Raw genomic sequence first — 13,531 nt, forward strand, 5'->3', positions numbered from 1 at the left:
TTGTAACCAAGTAAAATTCTCTATGTCTCTGTCTTTTCAGTTTATTTCTTATTTTGTCTATGCAAGTGTTTTATTTTAAGTTATAAGTCCGAGGAAGGTTTGTTTTGCTTGATTTGTGTAGGAGCTATTTACCCCCCCCCCCCCCCCCTCTAGCTGGCCACCAAGGGTCCTAACAAGTGGTGTTAGAGCCAGGGCACTTCAGGAGGACTAACCGTCAATCGAAGCACTAAATCGATGGTCGGACCGAGCATATACCCACCTAAGTTTGAGGGGGAGTTCATGAGCTAGAAAAAGAGAATGCAGGTATTCTTTAAATCAGATTTTCAATTACTTTTAATAATGAAGTTCGGTTTTGTAGCACCCAAAGGTAAGGAAGAATACCAGTGGACAGAGAAAGAACAGACCGACAACATGGCAAACGACAAAGCAGAGTTCCATCTACTGAGCGTCCTACCGCCACAAGAAGTCAACCGGATCAACGCTTACAACTCAGCAAAGGAGCTTTGGGATATGTTCCTTGAGCTACATGAAGGGACGTCCGAAGCCAAGCTAGTGAGACGAGATCTGCTAAGGAACCAGCTGAGTAACATAAAATTTGAAGCAGAAGAAACCATTGCACATCTTCACTTGAGAATGAAGGAATTAATCACCGGACTCACGAATCTCATAGAAAAGGTAAGTAACTGAGATTCACTAAGGTACGCACTTAATGCATTTCCTAGAACTACCGAGTGGGCATCATTAGTAGATTCTTACTATATATCTAAAGATTTAGTATCTGTCACCTTAGAAGAAATGTTTTCAACATTTGAAGTCCATGAAACGAGATGTGTAGATTCAAAGAATGAGCCAAAGTACAATATTGCCCACAAGATGAAGATGGATGGACTAGATTCAGAATCCTCTCTCAACGATGAAGAAACGGCGATGATAGTAAATCAATTTAAAAAGTTATTCAAATCTAGAAAATTCAACCATTTGCAAGGTAGAAAGAGAAGAAAAATCAAATGCTACCACTACAATGAAGAAGGGCATTTTAAAGACAACTGCCCTAAATTGAAGAACAAGGACAAGGACAAAGACAAGAATAAGAAGCCCGTCCAAACGAACAAGCACAAAAACTTGAAGGTGATATGGAACGAAGCATCATTCGAATCTGAGATTGAGGTATTCTCTGGACTTGCGTTAATGGCAAGCCATCAAGAAAACTAACACGAAGCAAGCTCATCCGAAATGAGCATCGAGAGCATCGATGAAGGGGGAGCTACATCGGAAGAGAGCAGTAATTCAGGGGGAGCTACGGATAACAAGATCGACAAGGTAAGTCATGTACGATCTCTTCCTCCCGATAAATTATTCAAATTTGTTAAACTATTATCAAAAAACTGTTACACATTAGAGAAAGAAAATAAGGAATTAATTTTAGATAAATCCTACTTATTAGAAGATTTTGAAGAATTAAAATTAGAAAATGATAAATTGAAAACACAAGTAGAAAACTTGAAAAATCATACATGTTTAACTGTTCAAACTCAAAATTTTAAAAGATAAAGCTGGGTTCCAAAAATTAGATTTCACAGGGGTCAAATTAGAAAAATTTTCAAAAGTTAAGTGCCCCCAAAATTTCTGAATATTCCTGTAGGAAGAAACCTATATTGGGTTCCAAAAATTTATATAAATTAAAGTTTAATTGGACTTAGGACTTTCAGAGAGTATATTAAATGTTTGATTTCCTTAAGAGGGTTTGTCTAGAAAGTGGTTGTTGCTCCAATAACCAAAAAGGCCTAGTATCTCACCACAGCCTAGAAGCTAATTAATGAAATAAAATATTTAATTGACTAACTGACAAAATATTTAAATATGAAAAAATAATACTTTAAATAATCGTCAAAGTTACTCAAACTTTTTTTTCATTTTTTTCAAAACTTAATGTTTGTAAAATTATCTATCTTACAAAGATTTTTTTTAATATAAAAACTTTGCTTTACAAAAAAAATTTTCAAACATCTCAAAGTTTTTTTTAAAACTTTATCAATTTTTTTATTAAAAACTTAAAGTTTCTAAAATTACTGTAAATTTTTTAAGTGATATCAAAATTATTTTCAAAATTTTGATAAGCTTTTCAAAGTGTTGGAAAATCAGAGTTTTTTTTTAAAAAAAACTTTCTAAAAAGTTACCGTTAGATTTTTTTGGTACCCCATTTTTTATGTGATCAAAGGGGGAGAAGGGAAGATTAAGTCTAGGGGGAGGTGGCTTAAACATTTTCAATTTTACATTTTATTGTAAAATTTATTTCTTTTACTTTATGTTGATTTATCCTAACTTAACTTGGTTTGCTCACATCAAAAAGGGAGAGATTGTTGGTACCCCAAGGTAGTTTTGATGTGATCAAATAAGTTAAGTTAGGTCCTGTTGTGTTTAACCCTGTGTCTAAGTGTGCAAGAACTTAGGAGCACAGGAAGTCAAGCAAAAGATGTTGCTAGTGAGAAGGACGGCACGGGAGAGAGCCGACGGGCTCGGTGCATCTAAGGGACGAGGGGCTGCAAAAGAGTACATGGGTGAACGAGAAGGAGGTGTGTGGCGTTTCCGAGGGACGAGAAGCCGGAGCGGAAGCTTGATCGAGAAGGCTGAAAGTTGGGTTCGGATGAGCCTTATTCCAGATGACCGAAATCACCCAAGCGAGCAGAGCCGGAGTGGAAGACCCGGACCGAAGCAAGTGGAGCCGAAGCTGGAGGCCCGGAGAGAAAGTCAACAAAAGATTGACTTTCACCTTCGGGGTGCCCGGAACCATTTCGGGCGCTCGGAGTAGTCTGGGGCGTCCGGAACCCTTCCGGGTCCCTAAAACCAAAAACTTAGCCAAATTTAATGTGGCACATATCCTTACGTCGAGGATAAAATATTATCCCATTCTAAGTGTCTGGAACCCTTCCAGGCGTCCCGAGCAGGGGTATATAAGCAGCCCTGTTCCCAGAAGTTAAAGACAACAAGAATTATTCAAGCAACACTTGTATACGCTTCTTTCTCTATTTTAGCTTCATTTTTCTGTGCTTCATTGCTGTAAAGAGGCTTCTCCACTTGAAGAAGAAATTAGCGTGATTTTATTCCTTGAATTAACAACCTCCCCGGTTGTAACCAAGTAAAATTCTCCATGTCTCTGTCTTTTTAGTTTATTTCTTATTTTATCTTTACAAGTGTTTTATTTTAAGTTATAAGTTCGAGGAAGGTTTGTTTTGCATGATTTGTGTAGGGGCTATTCACCCCCCCCCCCCCTAGTCGGCCACCAAGGGCCCTAACAGCATCTACCCACCAAAGTTCGAGGGAGAATTCGCAAGCTAGAAAAGAAAATTAAGGTATTCTTTAAAACCAATTTTGAATTATTTTTAATAATGAAATTCGGCTTTGTAGCACCTCAAGATAAAGAAGAATATCAATGGACAAAGAAGGAGCAGGCCGACTTTGTGGCAAATGGTAAAGTAGAATTCCACCTATTGAGCGTCTTACCGCCACAAGAAGTCAATCGGATCGGCATCTACAAATCAGCAAAGGAGCTTTTGGAGAAGTTCCTTGAGCTACATGAAGGGGCGTCCGAAGCCAAGCTCGTGAGACAGGATTTGCTAAGGAACCAGTTAAGTAACATAAAATTGGGATAAGAAGAAACTATTGCACACCTTCACTCAAGAATGAAGGAACTCATCACCGGAATCACGAATCTCAGAGAAAAGGTAAGCAACCGAAATTCACTAAGGTACGCACTTAATGCTTTTCCTAGAAATACAGAATGGGCATCATTAGTAGATGCCTATTATATCTCTAAGAATCTAGAATATGTTACTTTTGAAGCATTATTTTCAACTTTTGAAGTCTAGGAAATAAGATGTGCAGATTCAAAGAAGGAGCCAACGCACAACATTTCCATGGAAGTAAGAACGGATGATCTAAACTCCAAAGCGTCATTTAATGAAGACAAAATGGCTCTAATGGTAAGAAAACTTAGTTAATTCATTAAATCCAATAAATTTAATAGGTCATAGGCAAAGAAGCACTTTTAGAGCAAGAGAGAGGGCTGATGCTACAACTACCATGGGGAAGGACACATCAAAGACGACTGCCCAAAACTAAATAAAAAGGACAAGGACAAGGGAAATAGACCAACAAGATCCAAGCACAAGAATTTGAAAGCCACATGGGATGAATTACCGTCCTCTGAGTCTAAGATCAAAGTTTTTTCGAACTAGGCTTACTGGCTGACCACCAAGAATAAGCCGAAAGTAGCTCAAAAATGAGCATTGATGGAGGAGGATCATCAGAGGAAAGCTCTGATGAAGGGGAAGCATTAGTTCACAAGGTAAGTGAGGTATAGAAATTAGAAATTGAAAATACTAATTTGAAAAGATAATTAGCCAAGGCATGCCCATTAGAATTATTTGATAGCTTAAAGTTAGAAAATGAAAAATGAAAAGGAAAAATAGAATTATTCAAACAAAATTCTGCAGGCACAAATACCTATAATCATTCCAATGTTAGACCTATCAGTAGGCTAAACTGGTATTTATCAGTTCATAGGGGTCAACTTAGAAAAATCCCCAGAAGTTATATACCCCCCAAATTTTTTGTTAACCCAGTAGGAAGGAACCTATATTGGGTTCCAAAATCATATTTGGATTGAATTTTCCTTTGAGCTTTTAGAGAGAAAATTAAACGTTTAATTTCTTTAAGAGGCTTTGTCAAAAAAGTGGTTGTTGCTCCAATAACTAAGAAGGACTAGTGCCTCGCCACAGCCTAAAAGCCAATTAATGAAATGAATATTTAATTGACTAACTGTTAAGTATTTAAATTAACTAATGCTTTCAATGTTTGTAAAAAATTCTATCAGAAATTATTTAGAATTTTTTTATCACTTATATTTTTTTTTAATGAACCCTATTTTTTTAATGTGATCAAAAGGAGGAGAAGCGAAGAAAAGGCTAGGACTTGCAAGTTTTTTTGCTTAGGAAAATTTTTCTCACTTACAAATCTTTTACTTGCAAATTTTAACTTAGAAATTTTTTAGGAAAATTTTTTACTTAGAAATTTTTCTTACTTGCAAAATTAAAACTATTTCTTTTTGTGGTTTATCCTAACTTAATTTGAGTTTGATCACATCAAAAAGGGGGAGATTGTTGGAACCCCGTGGCAGTTTTGATGTGATCAACCAAGTCAAGTTAGGTCTTGTTAGTATTTGATCTCTGTGTCTAAGTGTGCAGAAGCTTAGGAGCATAGGAAGTCAAGTGGAAGACGCAGCTAGCGAGAAGGATATCACGGGAAGAGAGTTAATGGACTCGGTGCATCCGAGGGATGAGGTGCTGTGGAAAAGTACACCGGCGGACAAGAAGGACATGCGCGGTGGTTTGAGAGAGGAGAAGTCGGGGAGGAAGTCTACTCTAGGAGAAGGTCAGAAAATGGGTTCGGGTGAGCCCTATTCCAGTTGGCAGAAATCACCCAAGCAAGTGGAGCAGCGGAAGAGACAAAGGAGATATGGTGGAGCTCGATAGCTGCTGAAGCCTTCTGTTGGAAGGCGCCTTCAGGCTTTTATGGAAGGCACCTTCAAGCGACTGAAGGTGCCTTCAATCCTTCAGGGAAGGCACCTTCAAGACCTTTAAAGGTACCTGCAACTTTTTCCATTAACAGTGGATAAACTTTTATCCACTTGTGCCTTACTGGAGGCGCCTTCTACCTTATTGAAGGCGCCTTCCAGCTACGAATAAATTTTTTCTGGGGCTATAAAAAGACCCCTGGACCTAGGAAATAGACATCAACTCCTGTATTCTTTTCCTAGTACATTTCTGAGTGTTCAACAATTCTAATAGGCTTCTCCACCTACATGAAGGAGATCTTTTCAACGCTTTCTTCTGTCTTAGATTAACAACCACCTAGTTTGTTACCAAGTAACTCCTTTGTGTCTTTTACTTATTAGTTGCTTAATTTTATATTTATAAGTGTGCTACTAATTTTAGTTGAAAGATCGAGAAGGGTTTTTCCTTTACTTGTTCACAGACAATTCACCTCTGATTGTCGGCCCCGCTGCGACAACAAGAAGATTATATTTTATTGAGTACTGAAATGTCTCCTTCTCTATTTGATTTGTCGGGTGTTAGGAAATATATTTAATTTATGCTCCATCAGTCAGGAACAATACCTTTGACTTCATTTGTTGACTAGGCGAAGACATCATAGTTTTTCTTAAGGCAGTCTTCTAGTTTTTTCTTCAAGCATGGCTATAGATTGGCAAAGATTTGTGTAACACCATCTTCCTGCTAGGGATGAATCCAAATCTCCTCTTGTTCATCTTCCTTCATTCGGTGAGGTTTCTCATCTTTAGTCTGTTGGGGTAAGGGAAACTTCTGGGCAATTTGAAAGGTTTCCATAGTCCTCCAAACTTTTCAGGACTCTAGTCGAATAATATTCACATAACACTTTCGAGATTTGATCTTTTGGTGATAAGTGGAAATGACTACTTGGAAAGCGTTTAGTGCAAGTCTCCCCAAAATCACATTGTAAGAGGAAGCAATGTGCACCACCATAAAGGGGTCCTCCTAGCCCTCTCTAAAGCACAATCTCCGAGTGATACTGAGAGGGAAATCATTCCAAGTGGTTGTGCTTGATGCCCAGTAAACCAGACCAGTGGTGGGGCCAAGGGTTGCAGCTCTTCATTATCAATTTACATTTGGTCCCTTTTTGAAGATAATGTTCAAGAAATTCCCTATATCCACAAAAATCCTTTTAACAATATAATTTGCAATTAGGGCTTTGATTACTAAGGCATCCTCATGCGGTGCATCAACCCCCTCAAGGTCTTCTGGCCCAAATCTAATGGAAGGGCTGACTCTTTTATCCTGACTTGTTCCCATCGCGTGAACTTCTACTCGATGGTCATGAGTTTTCTCGCTTGATTGGAGTCACCATCAGTAGGCCCTCCCGAGATCATCCTGATTAAGCCTTTTACAGGCCCCCAAGTGATAGATTTTCCCTTTTCTTATTTTCTCTGATCTTCTTTAGATGATGATGAAGCCTCTCTTTGTCGTTTTGGGGGATCTTGTCCTCATTGTTCTTGTTGTACCAATCAACCACTATCTTGGGTTGGTTGAGTTGACCAAGAGGAGACATACCTCGGCCTCTTATATCATATCTGAGTTGCAGCTCTTTGCTGGTGATTGTTACAATTGTAGCAGTCTTCCGTGGCGTACCCGCAAGACTGATGATAAATGCAAAAATGCTCCTGCTTGGGGGTTTAGGACCCAAATGTTGGGTTGGAGGAGCAGCCTCTATATTCTAAACGGCTCCTTCTGCTTAACTATCCTTGTGTTTGTAGGAGTGAGGTTTCCCTTCTTTCAAAGGAAGAGGAGGTGCTCCTAGCTTGGGATGACTATTAGGTGGGTTTGGAATTCCCAGGTCCTTTCTCTAGGAAAATTGAACTTCTTCCAAGTTCTCATATTTGACCATTTGGCCAAGTAGATCATCAAAACTAGCAGGGGGCTTTCTCACTAAAGATCTAAAAAAATCTCCCTGCAAAAGGCCCTATAAGAAGGCGCTCATAAGTATTTCTGAGGTGGTCGAATAAACATCTTGCGTCGTCCTATTAAGCCTTTGGATATAATCTTTCAATGTCTCCTTCGGCTTATGTTTAAAGGCAAATAAATTTATAGAGGTTTTGTTATACCTCCTGCTGCTGGTGTAAGTGGTGTAGAAATATAGTCCTGAATTCTTCAAATGAGTGAATAGAGTTTACTGGGAGTCGAGAAAACCACCTTTGTTCTGATCCCAAGAGAATAGAAAGAAATACCCTACACTTTACTCCATTTGAATATTGGTGCAGTAGTGACAAATTCTCGAACTTATAGAGATAGTTCTCGGGATCTATTGAACCACTGTAATCTCCTGTAGTTGGTGGTCAATAATGACGAGGCAACGGAGCTTCTAAAATCTCAGGTCTAAAAGGAGAAATAACAAGATTCACTATTGACCCTTTGTTGTTGCTTGTTCCCTAGCGGAATCACATGGGGGAGTATTTCTAACGGATGACTCCACTGATCTAATCCCACACCACCAATTTACCTTGATGTCGGTCAGGATAAGTGGGATTGTTCCGACTGTGCAATAGGCACCATCCTAGGTGGAGGGAGGTTTACTCGTTCCTGAGGCCCTGTTGCCTGCTGCTATTGCACTTGGTTCACTTGATGCTGCAGTAGTGCATCTCTCACGGTGTCAACTACAATCTAGGTCAACTCTGCTTGAGTTAGCATAATATGTCTGGTGTCATCCATGAGTATTTGGGTCAAGGTGTTGGATCGAGAAGCGCTAGAGGGGGGGATGAATAGCGCTCGTGGCTATTTCGTTTGATTATCGGAAAACTATCGGAGTTAAAACGTGCAGCGGAATAAGCGAAAATAAAATAAAGAGACAACACAAAGAGACAGGTCGATTTTACTTCGTTCGGAGCCTAAGTCGACTCCTACTCGAAGGTCCGTGATCCTTGATCGCTTCCAGTGGGCAACAACTATAAGCTCGTTAACATATTACAATTATGAGTACAAATAAAAGCTATCAAAAATTATACCGACGACAAGAAATGCTAATTCTGAAGCTTCGGGTCATCCGGCACTTGTAGTAGCACTTCGGAGCGTCTTTTGGAGCAGCGTGTTGATGAAAGATCACTTAGAATTCGTTGTTCCGTGAAGCTGCACCTCAACCCTCCTTTTATATGCGGTTCCGGGCGCCTGGATCCCTTCCGGGCGCCTGGAGTGTGACGTGGCCAACCAACCAGGATGCTCCACGTGGCGAAGTCGCGCAGGGGATAGAATTTGGTCCCGGGCGCCCGGACCTGTTCCGGGCGCCCGGACATCCTTTTTCCAGCAAGTTCCTCACCTGCAAAAAAAGGTTAGTCCGAGCAAAATACCCTGCAAGACAGTGTTAGAATCTGATAAAACACAGTAAGTAATAATTGACAGTCTTCGGACTATTCGAGTCTGACTTTGGATTTCCCTCTGGAAACCCTAGGTCGACCCGACGCCTACTGTTCCCTCTGCGGGGAACGCGTCCTCACCTACTCCACTCAGGAGATTTACTTGTTTCCAGTCGATCTGGAGGATCGACTGGACTTTTGCTCAGCACTCGATGCTTCCGGACTTTCTGCTGGACATCCGCTTCCCCGGCTAGTCCAGTCTTTCACCTGGTTCACGACACCAGGACTTTTCACCTAGGGTTACCACCCCCTAGGACTTTTGCCTGAAGCCATCGACCTGCCAAGACTTTCCGCATAGGGTTACCACCCCCTATGACCTAGGGTTACCGCCCCCTAGGGTTTTCCCTTTGCCTAACCGCAGCTAGGACTTTTTCCAGCAGGTTCCTCACCTGCAAACAAAGGTTAGTCCGAGCAAAATACCCTGCAAGACAGTGTTAGAATCTGATAAAACACAGTAAGTAATATTTGACAGTCTTCGGACTATTCGAGTCTGACTTTGGATTTCCCTCTGGAAACCCTAGGTCGACCCGACGCCTACTGTTCCCTCTGAGGGGAACGCGTCCTCACCTACTCCACTCAGGAGATTTACCTGTTTCCAGTCAATCCTCCAGATCGACTGGACTTTTGCTCAGCACTCGATGCTTCCGGACTTTCTGCTGGACATCCGCTTCCCCGGCTAGTCCAGTCTTTCACCTGGTTCGCGACACCAGGACTTTTCACCTAGGGTTACCACCCCCTAGGACTTTTGCCTGAAGCCATCGACCTGCCAAGACTTTCCGCATAGGGTTACCACCCCCTATGACCTAGGGTTACCGCCCCCTAGGGTTTTCCCTTTACCTAACCGCAGCTAGGACTTTCCTGAAATCCTCAAGTAGGTTTGTTAGACTAAAAAACATCTTAACTTCGAATTCTTTGCCGTTATCAAAACATGAGTTCGATCATCGGATGCTTCCCGCACCAACAATCTCCCCCTTTTTTATTATGGCAACACAAATTCGAAGTTAAGTAAACAAGCGAATAGATAGTCATTTTAAACACAGGCAAAATTTGCTAAGTATAGATGAACAAGGTAACTAAAGTAAATTTTGCCCTATATACTCCCCCTTTACTTTGGCTCCCCCTTAATTTTTGCTCCCCCTTAATTTTTAACTTGAATTTTATGTTTACATTTTTGCTACTCTCCCCCTTTGCCATAATTCAAAAAAAATGGGCAATGTATAAAGAGTTGTACATGATTAAAGTTAGCAATATTCAACAGAGTTTGGAAGTTTAAGGTCAATTGGAATTTAAGTTTTTAGGACAAGATTATTCTTTTAAGTTTAGTTGGTCCTTAAGTCCAAGCACAAGTCATGTTTATATATTAGGTATCAGAGCCATAGAGAACAAAACATCCTTAAAAAAGAAATTGAGTATCTTTTGCCAACTGTCTAACCTTTAGCTACTTGCTGATTGTCTATAGGACAATAGCTTTTACCAGGTTAGTCAAGTTAAGTTATTTAGGTCCAGATAGACTTGACTAGAGCTGGAGAACTTTAACTTGATTAATGTTTATTGCATATTTAACGCCCAGACTCATATTGATGCACAGATATAAGCATTCTTGAGGCCAGGCTATACCCTATGCATCTCACGCCATTCTATGTTTTTCAATCACAATCAAGGTGAACCTAGGTGTTTTGTGAGATGCTCTGGCTTAATTCTAGGGGAACATGATATTTAGGGGGAAGTCCTAGACTAAACCCAACTTTTGAAAGTCTAGTAAAATTGGAGTTTTGAAAACTGTTTTTCCTAGAATTTGAAAATAGTAAGATATCTATTCTACCCAACACATTCCTATTTGCCTTCTAAGTCCACTGAACTCAAGTTCAGGTAAGGGTTTTGTAAAAATGTCAGCTAGGTTTGATTTGGACTCAACGTGGTTGAGTGCAATTTCACCTTTAGCTACATGATCCCTTACAAAGTGGTGTTTTACCTCTATGTGTTTGATCCTAGAGTGGTGTATAGGATTTTTGGTCAGATTAATTGAGTTGATATTATCAATAAAGATTTTAGTATTTTTATAGTCTAGTTGATAGTCTTTTAGTGTATGCATCATCCATAACAATTGAGATGCACATTCTCCTAGAGCTATGTATTCAGCTTCTGTAGTGGGCAGAGCAACACAATGTTGCTTTCTGCTTGACCAACTTACTAGGCACTGACCTAGAATCTGGCAGCCACCACTTGTACTTTTTCTGTCTAGCTTGCACCCGGCATAGTCTGAATCAGAATAGCCATAAAGGTCAAAAGTGCAAGTTCTTGGATACCAAAGTCCTACATTTAGAGTTCCTTTAATATACCTCAGTATTCTTTTAACATATGTTAGGTGTGACTCTTTTGCACAGGATTGGTATCTTGCACACATACCTACTGCAAACAGTATGTCAGGTCGACTTTAGATAAAGTAAACTCCCTATGGCACTCCTATAGTATTTTGGGTCTACAGGTTTCCTTCAGGGTCAGAGTCAATGTTTATGTTGGTTGCCATTGGAGTATTTATAATTTTTGAGTTTTCCATGCTGAAGTTTTTGATTAACTCCTTAGCATACTTAGTTTGATAAATGTAGATTCCATCTTTGGTTTGTTTTATTTGTAAGCCTAAGAAAAAGTTGAGTTCCCCAACCATGCTCATTTCAAATTCACTTTCCATTAACTTAATAAATTCTTTTAGAAATTTTGAGTTAGTTGAGCCAAAAATTATGTCATCAACATAGATTTGGGCTATAAAGATGTCTTTTCCTATAGTTTTCACGAACAAAGTAGGATCGATTTGTCCTTGGTTAAATTCTTTGGATATTAAGTAATTAGATAATCTTTCATACCATGCTCTAGGGGCTTGTTTTAGTCCATATAGTGCCTTTTTTAATTTAAAAACGTGATTAGGGTAGTCTATGTCTTCAAACCCTGGAGGTTGGCTTACGTAGACTTCTTCCTTGATAAAACCATTTAAAAAGGCTGACTTAACGTCCATTTGGTACAATTTGAATCCTTTATTGGCTGCATAGGCTAATAACATCCTAATGGACTCGAGTCTAGCTACTGGAGCATAGGTTTCATCATAGTCTAGGCCTTCGACTTGACTAAACCCTTTGGCTACTAACCTTGCCTTGTTTCTTACTATATCACCGTGATCATCTAACTTGTTCCTAAAAACCCATTTAGTATCTATTATTGATTTATCTATGGGTTTAGGTACAAGGTCCCAGACTTGGTTTCTCTCAAATTGGGCTAATTCTTCCTGCATTGCAATGATCCAGTCTGGATCAGGCAGGGCTTCTTCTATAGTTTTAGGTTCAATTTTAGAAATTAGAGCAATCTGACTAAGGTTTCTATAGGACGATCTAGTTCTGACTCCTAGGTTTGGGTCACCCAAAATTTGGTCAGGTGGGTGAGAGGTGCTTATTCTAGTTGGTCTTATCTGTGAGTCAGAAACTGGTTCTTCAAACTCATTAAGATTAGGTTGGATTTCATCATCATCTACATCTCTTGGATTAGTGTTAATATTTGTATTTATATTAGGTAAGTTGTTTTCTTCATCAAATATTACATTAGTTGTTTCTTCAACTTTCAATGTATTTTGATTATATACTCTAAAGGCTCTACTGGTAGAGGAGTATCCTAAGAATATTCCTTGGTTAGATTTGGGTGTAAATTTTCCTAAGTAATCTTTAGTATTTAAAATGTGAACTTTACAACCAAATACTTTTAAATAGTTTAGATTGGGAATTTTATGATAGTAGAGTTCATATGGTGTTTTGTTGTGATATTTGTTTATTAAAATTCTGTTTTGAATATAATTTGCCGTATTTATTGCTTCAGCCCAAAATTGGTGACTTAACTCATATTCGTTTAACATTGTCCTAGCGGCTTCTTGTAGTGTTCTATTTTTACGTTCGACTAGTCCATTTTGTTGGGGGGTTCTAGGACATGAAAATTCATATTGGTATCCATTTATTTTACAAAATTGGGTGAACTTATGATTTTCAAATTCCCCTCCGTGATCACTTCTTATTCTTTTAATTTTAGTATCTTTTTCATTTTCCGTTAAGTTGCAAAAATTACTAAATATTTCATAGGTTTCATCTTTTGTTTTTAGAAATTTTACCCAAGTGTACCTGGAGTAGTCATCAATTATTACTAAGCAATATTGGTTCTTGTTTAGTGATTTGGCTCCATGTGAATCAAATAGATCAAGGTGAAGGAGCTCAAGTATGGTGTTGGATCTTTCTAGGTTGGTTGACTTGTGGGTTGACTTGGTTTGTTTTCCTTTTTGACATGCATCACAGATTGAATTTTCAATAAATTTTAATTTGGGCAAACCTCTAACTAGACCATTTTGACTCATTCTTGAAATAAGTCTTGTGTGTGTGTGACCCAGCCTTCTGTGCCACAGTTGGGTTTCCTCTTGTTGTGTCAGGAGACACTTTATAGAGGATATTGATAAATTAATTGTGTAGATGTTATTTTTCCTAAGTCCCTTAAGTTTAATTTCTG

This window comes from Zingiber officinale, chromosome 5B (assembly GCF_018446385.1).
Source record: "Zingiber officinale cultivar Zhangliang chromosome 5B, Zo_v1.1, whole genome shotgun sequence".
In the NCBI taxonomy this organism is placed as follows: Eukaryota; Viridiplantae; Streptophyta; class Magnoliopsida; order Zingiberales; family Zingiberaceae; genus Zingiber; species Zingiber officinale.